This window comes from Mesocricetus auratus, unplaced genomic scaffold, assembly GCF_017639785.1.
Source record: "Mesocricetus auratus isolate SY011 unplaced genomic scaffold, BCM_Maur_2.0 Super-Scaffold_6730, whole genome shotgun sequence".
Taxonomy (NCBI): domain Eukaryota; kingdom Metazoa; phylum Chordata; class Mammalia; order Rodentia; family Cricetidae; genus Mesocricetus; species Mesocricetus auratus.
Window position 1 is genome coordinate 25,588,803 of NW_024429184.1, and position 15,718 is coordinate 25,604,520.

A 15,718-nucleotide genomic window follows, 5' to 3' on the forward strand; every position below is an offset into this window, starting at 1 on the left:
TTGAGAAACGGCAGGAAAGACGCTTAAGAAAAAAAAGACAAAGATACAGGATAGAGTTGGGAGGGTAATCTAGGGAATCGTGAGTGCCCCAAGTTTATCCTTCAGCATTCTTAAGTACCCCAGCCAAAAGGGGACCTGGCAAAAGACTTCTTTATGATGTATAAGGAACACTTTCTTTCCTTAATCCTCCAGACATTTGGCATCCATAGCTTAGACTCAATTTCCCGTTATCCGGGCTTGAGGGTCAAGAGTAATCACACCTCAGACTGAGTCTGTTGTTATTTAGATAAGACATCCTCTACCGAGATCAAACATCCTACAGTAGCCATGCCTTAGACCTTTAGGTCTTATGTCTCACTAAGGACAGTTTTGAACTCTGAGCTTGAGCCAAGATGAAGCCATCTTTATGGGCCCCAACAGGCAGGCCAGTACAAATGCCTATGTACTAACATTCCTCCCCGTTTATTTACTATAAAAAGAGGCGTTAGAAAGTGGTAGCAAGTGAGAGAGGGATGAGGATGCATGTTCTCAAAACTACTTCCTGCTTACCTGGGGGGCATCGTTCAGCTTTGGGGGACCTGGGAAAGTTGGGGTGCTAGCTGGTTGGTTAACTTCAGTGTCCAGGCTCTGTGGAACCATCAGGCACCACCTGGATCTGGCAAAATGCTGTTCAAGGTGGATCCAAGACAACTCCCTAGGACTTAGATCACCTGATCCTTTCCCATCACCACAGCATCACCCTGTCTCAAAAAAGAAAAACAAAAACAGAAAAGAGAAGGAACTTTGTGAATGAGTAATTGTATCTTCCCAGGAGTACGGTGATACTGAAGTGAAATGTGTCTTCTTGATCCACTCTGCATTGAAGTATGATAGAGCCTGATAAACCTTCACTGAGAACATTTGCTGTTTCTTGTCTTTACACTTTTCCACAAAACAACAATTTTCTATTTTTATTTTGTTTTCTGGTCATGAGTGTCTGCCTATATGTATGTATATGTACCATGTACATGCTGTGCTGTGGAGACCAGAAGAGGATGTCAGATCACTTGGATCTGGAGTTATAGGTGGTTGGGAGATGCTATGTGGGTTCTGGGAACCAAATCCAGTTTCTCTGTAAGAGCAGCCAGTGCCCTTAACAGCTAAGCCCTCCCTGAAGATCTCTCTCCCCCCCCCCAAATATTTTTAAAGAGTTATTTATTTATTATATATACAGTGTTCTGCCAGAAGAGGGCACCGGATTGACTTGTAGATGGTTGTGAGCCACCATGTGGTTGCTGGGAATTGAACTCAGGACCTCTGGATGAGCAGTCAGTGCTCTTAACCACTAAGCCACCTCTCCAGCCCCATCCCCCCCAATATTTTTGACATGAAACAAAATCCTTGCCTTGAAAAGAAGCAGATATTTACTGTAAGAGCAAAGTAAACTAGAGAGGATAGTCAAAAAGAGCCAACTTGAGAAATTCCCTGCATGACACAAGGGCTGATTCAGCTCCAGCCAAGGAACCATAAACAGTTCGTGAGACCCAAACTGTGCCCACCCTGGTCAAAATGACCCCTTCCTGGTGGTCAGCCAATGACTAATTTTGGTAAATAACATCTTGTTGACACAACTGTCCTTGTGAGCAACCGTTAGTAACAATTTTGAGATTTCCCTAGCCCTCACATCAGTGAATCCAAACGTTACCTACTCTTACCCAATCCTGAACAGCTAAGACACTTACCACCCTGTTTGTGGATTTTTCCTTTATAAACCCCTTACAATTAAGGCCAGGCAGCTGCTGTGCCAGTTTGCTGGACAGGGTCCCTGTCAAGACTTGTAACTTAGCATTAAACCTTGAGCATTTGCATTAGTGATTTGGTTCCTTGTTGGTCTTTTGGGGGCCATCCATTGAACTTCAGTTGTAAGTTACTTTAAATGGTTTCCTGGTGTCTTTGGGCAACACATAGTCTTGGAATTTCTTTTCCACCTTCCTCAGTAGAAGTTATTCACGAAGATTTCAAACTGGGTTCCTCAGTTGAGCTCTGGGTTGGAGGACGTAGGGAAATTCAGTAGGTACACCTTAAACTCACCACTCTGTTAGTTACAACCACAGCGATTCTGCCTGTTTTATAAACCTGGACATGTGTTTTATCATTGGGATTAACAGGGCAAAGTTATGCACAAGCTGTGACCTCCAGGGTATGTCTGACTATCCCCACCACACTGCTCAGGATTTAAAGCAGGGGTTGGGGTAAAGTTTTTTACAAGGTCAGCCTTGCTACAAAACTTCAATTCCACACCTTCTGGGGAGATTTCCTAAGTCAAGGCTGAGGAAGGGGGGCAGGCCTGCGGAGTTGGCAGGGACGTGGGCTCTGGGATTCCTCATCTGCAGAAGTGGCCAGGGAAGGGGTTAGGGTGGGTGTTTGTACAGGGAGCTCAGGGTTAGGGTTTAGAAAGGGAAGGTAATGAGGGGATAGGGCACACAGTACTTCACACATCCAAGATCTCAAACTTGACTGGGAAACCAGGCTTAGTCCTCCAGGGATTCAGTGACCCAGCTTCGCGCTGCTGGCCTCCTGGTCCCTGCTCAGGCAACCTAGGAGCCTCAGCAGCCTGTTTGGCCACAAGTTCCCTGGAGCTGATAAAAGTGATTTGTCAGGATGCTGGTGTTTCTCAGGCATTCAGGCTTCCTCTCTCCTGTCTTCCTCTTCCCAGTGACTCTGGAACTTGGGATCCACCTCTAGGTGACATCAAACTCCATTCATAGCAGGGAGTGCCAGGTGGGGTGCTGCACTTCATTTGGATGACAGACATCTAGCAGATATAAAACTGGGAGCCATGAATCCAGACACCATGAATCTGGCAGGAAGAATTCAGGAATCATGCACTTGGAGACTGGCCTGGCTCTGCTGCCCTATTGCTAGGGTTAAAGGCACATGTCACCGTACTTTTTTTTTTGTTTCAATACTGAAAACATTCATTAAATGCACAGAGTTAATTACTTTGCTTGTAAATTGTGTAATTAAATATTGAAAGCTCCTTGGACAGTGTATCCATTAGTACACAAATACATGTATGCATACACAGTATGTTTTCCCCTCAGTTACATCTGACAGTCAGTCTGTTCTTAAGGCCAGGTAAGTTTGACCCTTCAAAGCCTCCTCCTCAGCAGATGGGAACAAATACAGAGACTTAGAGCAGACAATGTGCGGAGAGTGAGAGACCTTGGAACACTCAGCCTTAAATGGGAAGTCTTCATCAAATCCCTCCCCTCAGGGCACAGGGAATCCTGCAGAAGAGGAAGCAGAAAAAGTGTAAGAGCCAGAGGGGATGAAGGACCCTAAGAAAACAAGGCCCTCTACACACAACGGAATTGATGCACATTCGAACTCACAGAGATTGTGACAACATGCAAAAGGCCTTCACATGCCCTCATCCCTAGCCTAGAAGCTATCCTCAATTGGTAACTGCTTGCAAATAAAAATTTAGTTTCCTCCAACGGAGTCTCACTGGGGAAAAAAATTACTGTTAAGGGTGGGCTGCATGTCCAGCAGCAAATGGCCAACAGAAAATGAACTCAACAGCATTTTTGAAGGTTTCTTGTCTCATAAAGTCATGTCAGAGCTTTATTTATTTTTTATATCTTTTTAAAATGGGATTCTTGGGGTTGGAGAGATGGCTCAGCAGTTAAGAGCACTGGCTACTCTTCCAGAGGACCCAGGTTCAAATCCCAGCACCCACATGGTGGCTCACAACTATCTATGAGATCTGATGCCCTCGTCTGCTCTGTATATATGCCTGCACTCCAGAAGAGGGCACCAGATATCATTACAGATGGTTGTGAGCCACCATGTGGGTGTTGGAAATTGAACTCAGGTCCTCTGGAAAAGCAGCCCGTGCTCTCAACCTCTGAGCCCCCTACTTCTATATTTTATATGGAAAAGGCCATGCTTAGACACGTGTCCTGGAGCTATAGTTTAAAGCCATCTCTGGATTCTAGTGCTTGAGTGAAAATCTTAGTTACAGTTTCTATTGCTGTGAGGAGACACCATGACCAACTGTTGTAAAGGAAAGCATTTAATTGGGGCTGGCGTACAGTTCAGAGGTTTAGTCCACTGTCACCATGGTAGAAAGTGGCATGCAGGCAGATATGGTGCTGCTGGAGAAGAAGCTGAGATTCTACATCCCAATCTGTAGGCAGCAGGCAGAGAGAATGAGCCACTGGGATTGGCTTGAGCATCTGAAACCTCAAAGAGACACACTTCATCCAACAAGGCCACACCTACTCCAACAAGGTCACACTGAAATGTAATGGGGAAAATAAAAGTCCCCAACTAAGCGAGGTGACAGGAGGCCACAAGCAGTTCCCACAAGCAGGGGACTTAAGCTCATCCCTACCCCCATTATCTTAAGAAAACCGGGAACTGGATGGCTGCTTGACCTGCCAGTCGTAAATCCCCCTGACCACGGATTACATGGCCAGAAGCTTGGACCCACGAGCAGCTGCAACAACATCTGCTGCTACCCCCTTGCCTTGAGAAGACTGGGAGCTAGATAGCCTCTTGCTCTACCCGTTGTAAAACTAGCCCCTAGCCCACAATCTCAGGATGTGCTTTGGCCGTGAACCCCTAGACCACAAATGTGCCAATTAATTCTACCTAACCAGGTGGTAGTTATTGCCTTTCTCAAAGCCCTTCGTTTCATGATAACCTCGTATGGAAACTGTGCTAAGTAATCTCTGTAACCATGGGAACCTTATGAACTGAGACTTGCAGTCTTGGGACCTCCTCCCCTTTTTCTCTTTAAAGCTGCCTTGCATTTGTGGTTCAGGGCTTCTACTCTCATGACAGGGTGAAGCCCCAGTTAGCTTTTTTTTCCTAAATAAAAACCATCTTGTGCTTGCATTTGGGTGTTGTAGCTCCTTGGAGCCTTGGGGTCCCTCTCTTGGTGGGCACAATATCACCTCCTAATGATGCCACTCCCTATGGACCTATGAGGGCCATTTTATTCAAACCATCATACCTCTCCTAGGTGAATGACAAAAAGGAATAAAGAAAGGAAGGACACGACTGTTCCTAAGTGTGGTGGTGGAGGAGGTTTGTTATAGATATGTGGGAGAGCATAGCAAGAGGCAGATGTATCTGGAAGAGTCTAATGTGAAATTGACCCTGAAGCAGGACTTGTGGCTGGGGGTGGGGGTGCAGGGGAGAAAAGGAGAGCCAGATCAAGAGGCCAGGAGGGTAAAAGGTAGACAAAAGAGAGCCAGGTAACCAAGAAGGCTGGATTATACAGGGAAGGGGAGCCCAGCCCATTGGCTGGAGAGTTTAAGGTAGGGGGCTAGCAAGGTCATACCCTGTAACAGGTAGGGATTGAGGGATGCTGGGAGAACCTGGAAGCCGCTTTGCTATATTAAACCTCAGTTAGCCATTTGTCCTGGGTTTGAGTATTAACATCCCAATATTCTTGTTGATAAGAAATGATAAGGGCGACACAATCTTTTCTACAACTACTTCCTGTTTCCATTGGGGTGTGGTTGTTGGGGACCCAAGAAAGTTGGAAGGCTATGGGGAGAAAGGGGGGAGCGGTAGAAGGCTTGCTTGCTGTCCTGGCTCTGCAGGACCACTTAGGGCTAACCACTTGGAGCTGCCTGGGAAGCAGACTCTGAGGGGACACCAGGGGCTGGTGAGTTTCTGGAGTAGTCTGTAGTTGATTGGAAATCTGCTGGGACAGATAAACAAGGGACAGAAGGTAAAGTTAAGGAGCTTAGGGGAAAAATTTTATCCAGGGTGTACATTTGAAACTTCCAGGCCCATGACCCTGGTAGCTGGAGAAGGGGAGTTCCAGGACCAGAGGAGAGAGAGAGATCCCACCTTCAGAAGTAGGCAGGTGGGGAAACTTAGGAGTACGTAACCGGACTCATTGGACCTGAGAAAGGTAGATTTGGATCAACTTCCTGAAGTTTACATGCATTTTTTTTTCTGAGACAGGGTTTCTCTGTATTGTTTTGGAGCCTGTCCTGTAACTTTCTCTGTAGATCAGACTGGCCTCGAGCTCACAGAGATCCACCTGCCTCTGCCTCTAGAGTGCTGGGATTAAAGGTGTGTGACACCAATGCCCGGCATTTTTTTGTTTTTTTGAGACAGGGTTTCTCTGTGGCTTTGGAGGTTGTCCTGGAACTCACTTTGTAGACCAGGCTGGCCTCGAACTGACAGAGATCCGCCTGCCTCTCCCTCCCGAGTGTTGGGATTAAAGGCGTGTGCCACCTATGCCCGGCTGCCCAGCATTTTTTTAAGTTTATAAAAAGAGATACAAGTTTTAGATATGTTAGCATTACCACTGTTTGTAATCCATATTGAAATCCACATTGTAGAACAGGCAGTAGATTCACAGCTGAATCAGAGTAACAGTTTAGGGACTCAAGGATGATTTGGGTTTAAAAGCATCTGTGAGTTTAACCCTTTCGGAGTCTGCTAGCAAGGTCAACTGCTTGTCTTCCTCAGCTGGAGATCTATTAGCTCTAGGAAAGCAGGGCCCGAGGCCTGAATTCTACACAGAAGAGAAGGCAGTAACCTCGGGGGCAGAGCTGGTGAACTCGCTGCTGTTAAACTGATGAAGATTTAGATACAGTTAGTCAATAACATCAGAGATCTGAGAAGGATAAATTATAGCAGGAGGTATAATCCAAACGGGCACCTACTCAGCAGCTGGGACCTGGTTTTCCAAGATGACCCAGTGAAGGGCACATCTTGAGTCATGCTCAGTCACCCTTGTCTCTGTACAACCAGGGCACATCTCCATCTCATTCTTTCTGGCAGTCATCACTCTTCCCATGTTCATGTTCATAGGGCCGGAGATAATAATCTATTTTTTTCTCCTAGCAACTTGCCTCCTCCACTCCACTCCCTCAAGGAACAGATGCCTGAGGTCTCCAGGATGGAAGGAAGAAGACTGACTGCTTCTTCACCCATACCTCCCTCTGAGCATGAGACCACTGACTCCCCCCTCCCCACGTTGTTTCTTGCCAGCAGGAAGTAGCCAGACTTGAGCTGACACCCATGTATATCCAAAAGGATTGGGATGTTGGGAAGCTCTGCTCCAGCCCCACTAAGCTCCCGTTCCAGACTCCAGCCCTGAGAAAGCCAGTCAAGGGTCAGCTCCTTCCCCTGAGATGCTCAAGGACCATGCCTACAAGCTATTTAAGACAGGTCCCCCAACAACCTGTGGTTTCTCCTCTTTCCCTGGGACCACTGGGAATGCTTTGCTCATTAAACCTGGACTTTTAATTCAGCCTGATCTGATTTATTGCATCATTCGAGAGACTTAATATCAGGTTATGGAAACTTTTTACTATGTGTCAATTAAAATGACAGAGACTTGCCTCCTACCTGGATTGTTGACTAAGCCCCAGTGGTCTTGATTGTTTGTTGGTTTTGGCTGTCATATAGGACAACATTTAATCTTCAGCTGTCACACAAAGAAACATTGGCCTTTAGGTTTCAGGCCAAGGTCTGAGAGATTTTCCTTTGGAATTTTGGAGACTGTGGTGGTTTGAAAAAAAATGGCCCCCAAAGGGAGTGGCCTTGTTGGAGGAAGTGTGTCACTGTGGGTGTGGGTTTTGAGGTCTCCTATGTTCAAGCTATGCCTGGTGTGATAGTTCACTTCCCATTGCCTATGGGTCAAGACGTAGAACTCTCAGCTCCTGCAATACCAAGTCTGCCTGCATGTTGCCGTGTCCCACCATGATGATGATGGACTAAACCTATGAACTTTAAGCCACTCCAATTCAATGCTCTCCTTCATAAGGGTTGCCGTGGTCATGGTGTCTCTTCACAGCAATAGAAATTATAACTAAGACAGTACTGACCTTACTTTGATCAGGCAGAATAGGGGAATTCAACCCAACAGTGGCCTGGGGGCAGGCAAGGCATGGGGCACTTTTGCCCAGTGGTTAGTGTTAGCATACTTCAGGTAGAGCTGTTGTGCCCCATCTATCTTCTTTAGAGAATTTAGGGTTTCCAGTAAGAACTGGCATGTCTTCCTATTTATATGAAGCTTCTTTTTCCCCTCAATATATGTTTTTATTTAAATTAGAAACATGAATGCTTCATATGTCAATCCCAGCTCCCTCTCCCATCCCTCCCCCCTTGTCCCTTTCACATCTCCCCATTCCCCACATCGATCCCTAGGAGGGTGAGGTCCTTCTTGGGGGGATCTCCAGAGTCTGTCATTTCATCCAGGGCAGGACCTAGGCCCTTCCCCATGTGTCCAGGCTGAGAGAGCATCTCTCATTTGGATTAGGCTCACAAAGTTCATTCATAGACCATGGTAAACACTGATCTATTACCCAAGGCCCCAGTGATTTCTGTGGTCTCCTCATTGACACTACATGCATGGAGTCTGGATCAGTCCCCTGTTGGCTTCTTAGCCATCAATCCGGGGGTCAAGAGCTCCCCTTTGTCTGGTCAGCTGTCTTTGTGGATTTCACCATCATGGTCTTGACCCTTTTGCTCCATCTCTGTCACTGGGTTCCAGGAGTTCAGTTCAGTGTTTAGCTGTGGGTATCTGTCTCTGCTTCCATCAGTCACTGGATGAAGGTTCTAGGATGTCACATAAGGTAGTCATCAACCTTATCATCAAGGAGGGGCTATTAATGTAGTCTCTCCACTATTGCTTAGTTTGCCAGTTGGTGTTATCCTTGTAAATCTCTGGAGATCTCACTAGTGTCAGCTCTCTCCTCAAGCCTATAATGACTCCATCTATTATGGTATCTCTCATCCTGCTCTCCTTGACTCAACGTCCCTGCTCCCCCATGCCTTCTTCTCCCCTCCTCTTCTCCCCCTCTCTTTTTCCTGGTTCCCTCTCCCCTCCCCCAATGTTTCCAATCTGCTCAGCAGATCTTGACTCATTCAACTTCTCTGGGGTATCATGCATCTCTCTTAGGAACCTCCTTGTTTCCCATACTCACTGGCACTGGGATTGTAGGCTGACATTCCCCTGACCTATGTCTAAAATCCATATATGAGTGAGTACATACCATGTTTTTCTTGTTGTGACTGGGTTACCTCACTCAGGATGGTTTCTTCTAGTGCTGTCCATTTGTCTGCAAATTTCAAGATTCCATTGTTTCTTTCCGCTGAGCAGTACTCCATGTGTAAATGTACCACATTTTCTCTATCCACTCTTCAGTTGTGGGGCATCTAGGTTGCTTCCAAGATCTAGCTATTACATATAATGCTGCTATGAACATAGTGGAACAGACATCCTTGTTGTGTGAATGGGCATCTTTTGAATATATGCCTAAGAGTGGAATTTCTGGGTCTTGTGGTAGACTGAGTCCCATTTTCCTGAGGAATCTCCAGACTGATTTCAAAAGTGGCTGTACAAGTTTGCACTCCCACCAGCAATGGACAAGTGTTCCCCTTTCTCCACATCCTCTCCAGCATAAACTGTCATTGGTGTTTTTTATTTTAACCATTCTGACAGGAGTAAGATGATATCTCAGAGTTGCTTTGATTTGCATTTCCCTAATAGTTAAGGATGTTGAGCACTTTCTTAAGTGTCTCTCAGCCATTTTAGACTCCTCTATTGAAAATTCTCTATTTAGTTCTGTAGCACACTTTTTAATTGGATCCTTTGGTGTTTTGGAGACTTGACTCTTGAGTTCTTTGTAAATTTTGGAGATCAGCCCTTTTGTCAGATGTGGGGCTAGTGAATATCTTTTCCCAATCTGTGGGTTGCCTTTTTTAAAATTTATTTATTGTGTGTACAGTGTTCTGCCTGCTGTTGTCCTTGCAGGCCAGAAGATGGGACCAGATCTCATCACAGGTGTTTGTGAGACACCATGTGGTTGCTGGGAATTGAACTCAGGACCCCTGGAAGAGCAGTCAGTGCTCTTAACTGCTGAGCCATCTCTCCAGCCCTGTGGGTTGCCTTTTTATCTTGCTGACTGTGTCCTTTGTCTTACAGAAGCTTCTCAGTTTCAGGAGGTCCCATTTATTGATTGTCGATCTCAGTGTTTGTGCTACTGGTGTTATGTTTAGAAAGCTGTCTCCTGTACCAATTCGTTCAAGGGTACCTCCCACTTTCTCTTCTAACAGGTTCAGTGTGGCTGGATTTATGTTGAGGTCTTTGATCCATTTAGACTTAAGTTTTGAGCATGGCAATATACATGGATCTATCTATAGTCTTCTACGTGCCAATATCCAGTTATGCCAGCACCATTTGTTGAAGATGCTATCTTTTTTCCATTGTATAATTTTAGCTTCTTTGTCAAAAATCAGGTATTCATAGGTTTGTGGATTAGTCTCAGGGTTTTCTTTTTTGTTTTGTTTTGTTTTGTTTTTTTGAGACAGGGTTTCTCTGTGGCTTTGGAGGCTGTCCTAGAACTAGCTCTTGTAGACCAGGCTGGCCTCGAACTCACAGAGATCCTCCTGCCTCTGCCTGCCGAGTGCTGGGATTAAAGGCGTGTGCCACCAACGCCCGGCAGTCTCAGGGTTTTCAATTTGATTCTATTGGTCTACCTGTCTATTTTTGCGCCAATACCAAGCTGTTTTCAGGACTATAGCTTTATAATAGAGCTTGAAGTCAGGGATAGTGATGCCTCCAGATGTTACTTTGTTGAGCATGGTTGTCTTGGCTATCCTGGGTTTTTTGTTTTTTCATATAAAGTTGAGAATTGTTCTTTCAAGGTCTGTGAAGAATTGTGCTGGGATTTTGATGGGGATCGTATTGAGTCTGTAGATTGCTTTTGGCAGGATTGCCATTTTTACTACAAGAGCATGGAGGATCTTTCCATTTCCTGGTGTCTTCTTTAATTTCTTTCTTTAAAGACTCAAAGTTCTTTCAATACAGGTTTTTCAATTGTTTGGTTAGTGTTACCCCAGGTATTTTATGTTGTTTGTGGCAATTGTAAAGGGTGATGTTTCTCTGATTTCTTTCTCAGCCCTTTTATTGTCTGCATATATTAGGGCTACTTGATTTTCTTGAGTTGATCTTGTATCACTGAAGGTGTTTATCAGCTGTAAGAGTTTCCTGGTAGAGTTTTTTGGGTCACTTATGTAAACTATTGTATCATCTGTAAATAGTGAAAGTCTGACCTCTTCCTTTCCAATTTGTAACCCTTGATCTCCTTTTTTTGTCTTATTGCTCCAGCTAGAACTTTGAGTACAATATTGAAGAAGTATGGAGAGAGTGGACAGCCTTGCCTTGTTCATGATTTTAAAGGAATTGCCATGAGTTTCTCTCCATTCAGTGTGATGTTGGATGTTGGTTTGCTGTATATAGCTTTTATTATGTTTAGGTATGTTCCTGTTATCCCAGATGTCTCCAAGACCTTTATCATGAATGGGTGTGGGATTTTATCAAGGCTTTTTCAGCATCTAGTGAGATGATCATGTGATTTTTGTTTCTCAGTTTGTTTATATGGTGGATTACATTGATGGATTTTCATATGTTGAACCATCCCTGCATCCCTGGAATGAAGCCTACTTGATCATGGTGGATGTGTTTTCTGATGTGTTCTTGGATCCGATTTAGCAGTATTTTATTGAGTATTGTTGCATCAATGTTCATGAGGAATATTGGTTTGAAGTTGTCTTTCTTAGTTGTGTCTTTGTGTGGCTTGGGTATCAGTGTTTTTGAAGCCTGGTAAAAAGAGTTTGGCAAAGACCCTTCTGCTTCTATTGCATGGAATACTTTGAGGAGAATTGGTATAATCCGTTCTTTGAATTTCTGGTAAAATTTTGCACTGAAGCCATCTGGCCCTGGGCTTTTTTTGGTTGGGAGACTGTTGATGACTGCTTCTATTTCCTTAGGTGTTATAGGACTATTTAAATAGCTTATCTGTTCTTGATTTAATTTTGGTAAGTGATATTTATCCAGAAAATTGTCCATTTCCTTTAAATTTTCAAATTTTGTGGAGTATAGCTTTTCAAAATATGACCTGATGATTCTCTGGATTTCTTCACTGTCCATTGTTATGTCTCCCTTTTCATTTCTGATTCTGTTAATTTGCATAGTCTGCCGTTTGGTAAATTTGGAAAAAGTTTTGCCTATCTTGTTGATTTTCTCAAAGAACCAACTCTTTGTTACATTGATTCTTTGTATAATTTTCCTAGTTTGTATTTCATTGATTTCAGCCCTCAATTTAATCATTTCTTGGCCTCCTTTTGTTCTAGAGCATTTAGTTGTGCCATTATTCTCTAATGTGACTATTCTCCAGTTTCTTCATGTGGGCACTTAGTGCTATGAACTTTCCTCTTAGCACTGCTTTCAAAGTGTCCCATAAGTTTGGGTATGTTGTGTCTTCATTCTCATTGAATTCTAGGAAGTTTTTAATTTCTTTTTTTATTTCTTCTTTGACCCAGGAGTGGTGCAATTGTGTATTATTCAATTTCCATGAGTTTGCAGGGTTTCTGCGATTTGTGTTATTGTTGAATTCTAACTTCAAGGCATGATGGTCTGATAAGATACATGGAGTTATTCCAATTTTTTGTACCTATTGAGGTTTGCTATGTTGCCAAGTAAGTGGCCGATTTTTGAGAAGGTTCCATGTGGAGGTGAGAAGAAGCTATATTCTTTTGTGTTTGGATGGAGTGTTCTATAGATGTCTGTTAAACCCAATTGGGTCATAACTTCTATTAGGTCCTTCGTATCCTTTTCTGTTTTTTGGTCCTGTTTAGTGGTGAGAGTGGGGTGTTGAAGTTTCCCACTACAAGTGTGTGAGGTTTTTTTTTTTAATGAGACAGGGTTTCTCTGTATTGTTTTGGAGGCTGTCAGTCCAGCCCGGCCTCGAACTCACAGAGATCCGCCTGCCTCTGCCTACCGGGATTAAAGGTGTGTGCCACCACTGCCCGACCATGTGTGAGGTTTTATATGTGCTTTGAGTTTTAGTAATTTTTTTTTTTACGAATGTGGATGGCTTTGCATTTGGGGCATAATGTTCAGAATTGAGACTTCATCTTAGTTAGCTAATTAAGATTACCCGTGTATAGATCTCTCTCTCTCTCTCTCTCTCTATATATATATATATGTATATATATATATATATATCTATATATATCTCAGTGATTTTTCTACGTAGCTCTGGCTGTCCTGGAACTCAGTCTGTAGACTAGACTGGTCTCAAACTCCGAGATCCAAATGCCTTGGCCCCCTGATGTTGGGAGAGGAAGGGTCTTTAGTAGAAATTCACAGATGGGTGTAGCAGGGCAGAGCCGAGAGATGCAAGACACGCGGGTGCGTGGCTTGGAAGGCGTAGAGGTCTCTAGGGCTCAGGGAGACTTATGGACAAGGAGAGGACTGGGTAGAGCATGTGGAAAGGAGAAGTAGGTCTGAGAAGGTGGACTCTAGAATTTGGGGTCAAATTTGGTGGCTGGCAGGAGCCCGCAGGAACAAATGACCCACACATGTCGTAGAAGAGTCAAATCAGCAGCTTGGTCTCTGGTTTTCGGCAAGTTATTTGACCTCTCTGGAATTCTAGTTCTCTTCTTAAATCAGACCTGGGTTCTGAGAATACTGTTAGTTTTCCAGTTTCTATAGAGAAAGAAAAAGCACTTCACGTCCGGAGTCATATATCATAGTTCAAAGGACTCTTGCTGGAATGCAGTATCCACGCAGGCACAGCTCCCCTCTGGTGTAAAAGAGTTTATCTAGCTATGGAGAGGTTTCTTATTTTAGCACTGCCATGGCTGTCACTTCATTTGTCTCTCTCCCTCACATTTGATGAGGCTAGGTTTACCCCAGGCAGCTGTTTATAAAGCTGGACATGACTTATTGATCGGTGACTGCTGATTTCCAGAGTAATCAATGGGCTAAAGAAATGGGCCCAGCTCACATCAAATTATTCACAAGCAGAAAAGGAAAACTACTATTTGTTTTACTTTCCATTTCCAAATGTCCCAGCATGGTATCAACCAAATAATAATAATAAAATACTACAAGAAAATTGTAAAGTGGCAAAGGACAGTTTGAATTGGGGGAGGCGGTGGCAATTAGGTTAGGCTACATTGATCAAAACTGCTGTGCTTATTTTGGATTAGAGCCCCACAGCCACCTGACCGGAGCTTTTATGTCTGGAAGCTGCAGCCGCTACTCTGTTAAACAGTCACAAACGGCGAGACTTGAAGGCTCTGCAAAGTCAACTGGAATTTTCTGGTCTACCTGTAAGGTAAGTGATAAATGTGTAGGCTGTGCTGATTGTGAGAAATATATAAGAAATCCCTCTTGGGCTAGAAAGAAAGTGTGGAAAGCCAAACGCTGGCAAGGATTGTTAGCTTCTTAAATCGGAGATGCTAAATTAGCATTCGTTAATAAGACAAGCCGAATGGTTTGAGGGTCTGTAGTCAGTTAACTGAAGGAGTAGAAAGTTCTTTTTAGGAAACCTGGGACAACTTTTATACTCAGCCTTGTTTTTCCATGCCGGTTACGTCAGTTCATTGTGATTTCCTAGGAACTTCAGAAAAATTTTCCTTACTTGCTATTTAAAAGCAAAGATTTCTACACTTAAAATAAGTAGTGGCAAAATTAAGCATATACATTTTAGGATATAAAGATAGAGACTAAGAATAAAAATTGAAAAGAATCTTTAAAAAGTTTTAGAAGAATATTATGCAGAAACACCTAAACTTCAAGAAAGGATCAAACTTACGAAATGATTGTTTTGCCAGGAGGTGGTGGCCCATGCCTTTAATCCCAGCACTGAGGAGGCAGAGGCAGAAGGATCTCTGTGAATTCCAGACCAGCCTGGTCTACAACAGCTAGTTCCAGGACAGCCTCCAAAGCCACAGAGAAACCCCATCTTGAAACACCCCCCCAAAAATGATTGCTTAAATGAATATGAATTCAAATTTTAAATATTTAAATCTTCATTTCTCTACACCCTTATTTTACATTTCAAATAGCTCACAAATATATAGAATAAAATATAAAAATGTCCTAATTATTTTTTCCAAATTTTGTGAGGTAGACTGTGTACTGTGGTCCATTTCTGAAAGCCCAATACTTGGGAAGACCAGGCAGGAGAATTTCTTTCTGGGAGGCTGTATAGTGAGACCCAGTCTCAAAACAAAGATCCTTAAATCATGAGAAACATCAAGTACTTTCTCAATTCTTGTGCTGGATTGTTTTGTATCACTTGTAAAGCTAGGCATCTGAGAAAAGGGAATCTCAATTAAGAAAATGCCTCCATAAGACCATGCTGTATGCAAACCCGTAAGGCATTTTCTTAATTAGTGATTGACCAGGGAGCCTAGCCTGGGAGCCATCCCTGGACTGGTGATCCTGGGTTCTATAAGAAAGCAGGCTGAGTAGCTGGGCAGTGGTAGCACCCATCTTTAAACCCAGCACTTGGAAGGAGAGGCAGGTGGATCTCTGTGAGTTCGAGGCCAGCCAGGACTACAAAGCAAATTCTAGGACAGGCTCCAAAACTACACAGAGAAACCCTGTCTCTAAAGACCAACAACACAAAAAGCAGTTGAGTAAGCCATGAGGAGGAGCAAGCCAGCAAGCTAATAAACAGCATCCCCCATGGCCTCTGCATCAGCTCCTGCCTCCCGGTTCCTGCCCTGTTTGGGTTCCTGTCCTGACTATTTTCAATGATGATATGGAAGTGTTAACTGGATAAACCCTTTCCTCCCCAACTTGCTTTTTGGTCATGGCGATTCATCGCAGCAATAGAAACCCTAACGAAGACAAGTCTATTTAAACATTTCTTCATACATATGTATGAAAACAGGCTAA